The 6,498-nt window shown below is 46.7% G+C and overlaps 2 protein-coding genes across 13 annotated transcripts in view; one reads left to right on the plus strand and one right to left on the minus strand.

Moving 5' to 3' along the window:
• Positions 1-6,498, plus strand: part of CDK12 (cyclin dependent kinase 12) — a 78,226-nt gene that overhangs the window by 62,156 nt on the left and 9,572 nt on the right. For 3 of the 12 annotated variants that reach the window (XR_005797533.1, XR_005797529.1, XR_005797536.1), the window contains one exon: positions 2,930-3,532. The exons of 6 other annotated variants lie outside the window; for them this stretch is intronic. The gene's annotated coding sequence lies outside the window, so the exon portion shown is untranslated. The remainder of the gene's footprint in view (positions 1-2,929; positions 3,533-6,498) is intronic. 3 more of the 12 variants (XR_005797530.1, XR_005797532.1, XR_005797537.1) reach the window with 1 other exon arrangement.
• The window catches only part of LOC121044905 (splicing factor, proline- and glutamine-rich), a 30,772-nt gene that overhangs the window by 11,178 nt on the left and 13,096 nt on the right, over positions 1-6,498 (minus strand). The window lies entirely within an intron of this gene.

A 6,498-nucleotide genomic window follows, 5' to 3' on the forward strand; every position in this document is an offset into this window, starting at 1 on the left:
CACAAATACCCCTGCATTTCATGCAGTGTCATGGCCTCAGAGCATTTAGTCAAGCCCTATCTGGCTTTGTGTGGGGTTGGTGCATAATGGAGAGAAGGGCGAGGCATGTTTCCAACTTTCCACAACACTCCTGCTCCCTCCTTCCTTTACTGTTCAGACACTAGGGTTAAGGAGGGAATGAATGAAGGAGAAAAGGGGCTTTCTCACTAGGTTGCCAAAAGTGGCATTTCCTGGCATCTTCTTCCTTCCTCAAAAAATTCAAGATTCTGTGTTCTGTGCTTCAGGAGACTAAGTTGGAGTCAGGGCAAAGATGGGAGATCTTGGAAAGCAGCATGAGTAGAAACTTCCTCACACTCTCTAAGCCCCCAACACCTTTCCCCCACTCCCAGAATTGTCTTCTCTATCTTAGTATCCCATTTTATATCCCCAGAGTCCTTGAGGAAGAGCAGAATGTGCCTCTCTAAGTGCCGCACACTCACCGCCCTTATTTGTAGACCTTCAGGGTCATCTCCTTGGTTCTCTCATTCTCTGCCTTCTCTACAAACAGTAAGTGAGAAGGACCCTTCGCATTCCCCCAAGACAGTCTGGAAAGAATCCATCAAGCTCTTCCTCTACTTCCAAGGACCCATAGTAGTGAGAACTGGGAGAACTGTGCCAGGGAATTGAAGAGGATAATTCTCGTCTGGGAAAGTCAGGGAGAAGACAGAGAGGGGAAATTTGGGAACTGAGGCCTATAGTCCCATCTGTGGGGCTGACTGCCTAACCTAGAGGGGTGGTGTTCATATTGAATGTTATTCATGAGATTTATTAGAGGCTCCTGTTTACAGAGCTGCTCTTTCTCTTTTGAAACAGAGCAGTGGAGAAGAACAGCAAAGAAGGAGCAGAAAGGGGGTCAGGCTTTCGGTAGGCCCTTTCTCAACCCTTGTACAGCCCCGGTCCAACATTAGAGGCATAGTGGAGGGTCCAAAAGGCCCTGAAAGCATTCAGTCTAGATTCTGGATGTTTCTCTAAGGAATGAGGCTTCCATTCCCGTAGTCCCCACCAGCCCTGCCTCATACTCCCAAGGTTTAGGCAAGGAGATCTACAGCCCCAGAGTCAGAGCCTGGAGTCTAGAGGCCACAAGGAATGCTGAGTCTTTGCTGGGAAAGAAGAGTAGACTTGAAGTGAGTGGGAGGCAGAGGTAGCAGAATCCCCTGCACTTTGGAGAAAAACAAGCTCAGTGTTAGCCCAGGGTTTAGCTTTTACTCTGATGGGACTCCGCCTTTCCTCCTTCTCCCTCAGTATGTCCCATGGGTTGGTAAGACATCTAGATGTCTGAACCTCCCACCTGACACCTCGAAGGTTGTTATAGCCCCTCTTTAGCTCCCAAAGCCATGGGGGAGGGGAAGGAAGGTGCCTCAGAGGTGGCAGTGCTGTGATGTCCATCAGCACCCAGGGAGAGAGGCCAAGGGGAATAAACAGTAACCAGAGAGGGAGCTAGGAGGAGATGCCTGGTCTTGAAAAACCCTCTCCTGCACCCTCTCTCACATGCTGACAAGGCTGTGTGCCCAAGTGTGCCAGCTCTTCTGGTTGGTCGTTCTGCTCTACCATGCAGGCAGCCGGCTCTCTGCTCTGGCACAGAACACATGCTGGGGTCTCTCACACTTCTTTGCTCACTCATTTCAATGTGTCTGCGTTACTGATTCCTAGGGATGAAAGAAAAGGCTGTGGCCCTGTGAGGTGGTGGGCTTGGGGCCCTTTGGGTGCATATCTGCCTTGCTGCAGGGCAAGGAGGGAGAAGGCTGCTGGCAGCTCAGCTGAGCTCAAGGTTCTGGTGACTCATAGCAATGGGGGCAGCTTATGAAAACAAAAGAGGGGAAGAGGCTTCAGGCTTGTTAGAGCTCTCTATTGCCCCAATTCTCCCCCACTCTGAGCTGTGTGGATAAAGGTCTCTCATATGGATTGTGGGTCAAGGAGAGGCCCCAGCTATGAAAGAATAGAGGGAAATGGGAGAGAAGAGATCAGGGAAGGCTGAGCATTCCCAGAAAGAGGCTTCCCAGTGAGAAAAGGATACGAGAGGCTAGGCTAGTAGTATACAATTGTATCCTTTGGGGCTGCACAAAGGGTACTGGGCATTCACATGTGCATACAGACACAGCCACTCCTCCCTGGAAGGATTGCCACAGTCTCAGTTCTCTCTTCCCTGGAAACAGACACCATAGATCTTCAAAGGTGCTGATTCCTTTATCTCTTACAGGCCAGGTGGGCAATGTGCATCCTCTCCATCCTTTCTGAATCAGGGGGATGATAGGATATTGTGTTTGAGACCACATCAGCAGAAAGTGGCCAGAAGGTGGACCAGGGGAACCATTCAGGCCTCTGACCACAGTCCCAGGGGCCTCCTTGTTTCAGCAAAGGGAAACAGAGATCTTTGATACTAGTATTCAGATAATAATACCTTCCCTCTAACCTCAGTGAAGGATGGGCTAAGAGGAGGAGAATTCTCTGGCAGAGCCCATTTTCATTTGCCTGTTTCGTTGCTGGTGGCTTTGCTCTCCAGCTGGGGTGAGGGACTCTCTGCTGGGCTGCTTCTGGAGATCCAGAGATGGTTTTGGTTGGAGAAAGAGACCAGCCGCTCTTTGCTCTTTGCTCTTCCTGCAGGGAGTTGGGACCATCTCTACTCCCCCAGCTCTCCCTGGCAGCATCAGGAACCCAGGGCCTCCTGCTGGAATACCCATAATAAAGCTCAGTCCTGAACTGAGCCAACACATCACCTGGCTCTGGTATAGAAATGGTGCTGTGAGGGGGAGCCTGGGTGCACCAGGTGGGTGTAGGCAGGTGTGGGGAGTTTAGGCCCAGGAGAGATATTAGAATCACTCCTCAATACCACATGTTTCTCCTCTTTCTCAAACTTTCTGCTTGGCCTCCCTTTTCTTCTGTCTCCCTTCAGCTATCTCCACTCCTGGCCAACTCATCCCTTCCAATCTGAGAAGATACGGTAAGTAGTGGCCTGTTCCCTACACTTTTCTTTCTCTTCCTCTACTCCCAACTCCCAGCCAAGAGTTACCCCATTTGAACTCTTTGCACCAGTGAATGCCATCAGGGTCTGAACCCAGAATCCCCAGCCTCTGCAACCCTCCTGACTTGAGAATGCCACTCTGACTCTGAAACTGACTCTTTCGTGCTCATCCTCCCCACAAGGATAGCCAGGCCAAGACTGGTATGTCCACTGACAGTAAGAGCCCTGACCTGAGGCAGAGGGCAGCTCTAAGGGTGCAGTGGGGCTCGGCCCTAAATGCGTGTATGCCTGCGCATTGGGCACACTGGTTTATTAGTGTTATTTCAGCATTGTGATGCAGAGAGAGTAAGTGTAACAGCTGCTCCTTGCTTGCAGTGTTTATTGTTACCTAGAGACAACCTCCTGGCTTTTTCCCAGCTCCCCCCTCCCCCCCCCAGCCCAACCCCCTCCCTGCCAACAGTCCTACTCTCCCCACACTGATGGGAAATTTATAGCTTGCCCATACCATGCCTTTAACCCTCTCCTGTCCATAGGGTAAGTGAAGTGAGGGAAGCCAAAGTGAGCAGTGGGCATGCTTGGGCCCCAGCAGGGTAGAGTGGTGTACAGAGGAGAGAGGGAGGGATGGAAGGATGTTCAAACTCAGGCTCTAGTTACCCTCCTGGCTCTCATGTTGAGATAAAAGAGCTTTGGCCCTAGCCTTGAGATCCTAGCATCCTCCTCACAAGATAATTCTCTTCCCTGGGCGTCTCTAAGCACCCCGAGTTGGGCTGCCTGATCCTGAGCAAGCACAGTGAGGTAGTATTGAGACAGGAGTAAATATAGAGTGGCAGAACCCCCAGCCCTCTCCTTTCTATAGAGATGTCATATTGAGACTAACCAGAGACTCTGGCATGAGGAATGGTGGCCAGACCTCCCCAGCTAGATACATGTCAAACATAAACCTGGCTGCTGAGTCTGGTGGGAAAAATTGCCCACCTTAACTTTACACCTAACCCAGCACTAAGGTCCCAAGAGACTCCTAAGCCATTCTCTATGCTGGTCTCCTTGGTCTGGTTAGGCTACTCTTTTCTACTCTTCTTCTTGGTCCATTTTTTTCCTGCTTATCTTTTGGTTTGATACCTTGGATCAAATCCAAGACACCAAGGGGACTGAGACATCTTAGTCATGGCCTCAACAGAACTAGGGAAAGAGAAGTTCCTCCAGCCTCTCCTGACCTAGGACCTTTCATGGAAGGGCACCATGTCATATATTCACTGTCCCTACTGGAAATGAGGGTTTGAAGAGGGATTAGATTTTAGCAAAAAAGATAGAAGTTAGACATAGGGAAAAACTTATTCATGAGATATAAAACTTCAGAATGGGCCTACTTCAGAGATTTTTTTTTTTCCTGCCTGGGATGAGTTTAAGTCTGTGCCTACCCAAGGGGAATTGAAAAAACAAGATTACTTTTCAGTGGCTTCTCCAGATGTGGGCCTCAGTGCAATTTCTACACTAGCTCTGGGAGTGCATTCCTTCTCAGTCCTTCTAAATGTAGTATGTGATGGTTAGATCACAAGTTTGGGAGGCAGACAGCCTTGGGTTCCAGCACCAGCACTGCCATTTACCAACTGTGCTACCTTAGTAAGTCACTTAACCTCTCTGTGCCCTAGTTTCCTTGTCTGTGAAATTCAGATATACCACCTCTTAAGGTTATGAGTGTATTTAGTGAAATAATATATGTAAAGCACCTAGGACACTGCCTGGTACTCAGTAGGTATGCAGTGGTTGATAACAATAGTCTATTACTTTTATGGAGTCAACAGGGCTGACGTTGCTTCAAAGACTTTATGAGTCCCCTGAAATTATAGATCAAATATGTGAATATGGGTATGCTGGGAACAATGTCCATGATTGTCCTCATGATGCGGAGCAGGAAGTGGCAGTCTCCTGGAAAGGAAGTAGCCCCAATCCCTTGACTCAGACTCCCCCATTCCCATGCCTCAAGCCAGGAGCACATTAGGCAGGCAGATATACCTGGAAGTATATCTTCATCATCTAAGATGGAGCTGTGAGAGACAGCCATTAGGGTAGCAACTTCTGGCATTTGCCAGGCACTTTACAGTTTGTCCAGTATATTTACCTACGTTAGCTCTTTTACTTTTTTTTTTTTAAGTTTATTTATTTTGAGAGAGTGAGAGAGAGCCAGCAGGGGAGAGGCAGAGAGAGAGAGGGAGAGAGAGAATCCCAAGCAGGTTCTGCATTGTCAGCACAGAGCCTGACACAGGGCTTGAACTCACAATCCACGAGATCATGACCTGAGCTGAAGTCAAGAGTTGGACACTTAACTGACTGAGCCACCCAGGTGCCCCTACATTAGCTTTTTTAATACCCAGAATATCCCAGTAAAGTGAAAAGAACTACCATTTATTGAGTGCCTACTATGTGTCAGGCATTGTGCTGGGTGTATTTTTTTTAAGTATGTTTAAAAAATTTTTTTAAATGTTTATTTGAGGGAGAGAGAGAGAAAGAAAGAGAGAAGGGCATGAGCAGGGGAGGGGCAGAGAGAGAGGGAGGCAGAGGATCCTAAGCGGGCTCCATGCTGACAGCAGACACCCTGATGCGACGCTCAAACTCATGAACTGAGAGATCATGGCCTGAGCCAAAGTCAGATGCTTAACCAATTGAGCCACCCAGGTGACCCTTTTTAAGTATGTTTAAAGTCTTTAGAATATTTCATCACCTAAATATGTCATGATTTACAAGGGTCATCCCTACTTTTAATCATTTAAATATTTTTACTGTTATAAATAATACCATCCATAATGAACATCCTTAACACATAAACCTTCATGCATTTTTATAGTAAATTCCAAAAAGTAGAATTTATGAGTCAACAGATACAAATATCCCTTCATCCCTATGGTTATGATCATTTTATTGATATACCCTGAGAATAATGTTTTTAAAATCTTTGAAATTCTGCAATGGAAACACAAGGGCAGCCCCTTCTCCCTCCTATACCTAGCAGAGAGACATTAATAATCTATCATAGTTTTTTTTTTTTTTTGAGATAATTGTAGATTCACATACAGTTTTAAGAAATAATACATCTCTTGTACATTTTTTTCCTACTTTCATCCATTGGTAATATTTTGCAAAAACTATAGTATCACAACCAGAATACTGATGTTGATATAGTCCACCAGTCTTATTCAGATTTCCCTGTTTTACTTGTTTGTGTGTATGTGTGTGTGTGTTCTATGCAGTTTTATTACCTGTAAAAATTTGTATATCTACGACTACGGTGAAGACACTGAACAGTTCCGGCATCACAGTGATTCCTCATGTTGCCCTTTTATAATCACACCTACCTCATACCTTTCTTAACCCTTAGCAACCACTTATCTCCTCCACCTCTGAAATTTTGTCATTTCAAAAATGGAGTCATACACTGTGTAACTTTCTAGGATTGGCTTTTTTTACTCACCATAATCTCCTAGAGATCCACCCAAGTTTTTGTA

The sequence above is a fragment of the Herpailurus yagouaroundi genome, unplaced genomic scaffold, assembly GCF_014898765.1.
Source record: "Herpailurus yagouaroundi ecotype Mexico unplaced genomic scaffold, PumYag 189, whole genome shotgun sequence".
NCBI classification, from domain to species: domain Eukaryota; kingdom Metazoa; phylum Chordata; class Mammalia; order Carnivora; family Felidae; genus Herpailurus; species Herpailurus yagouaroundi.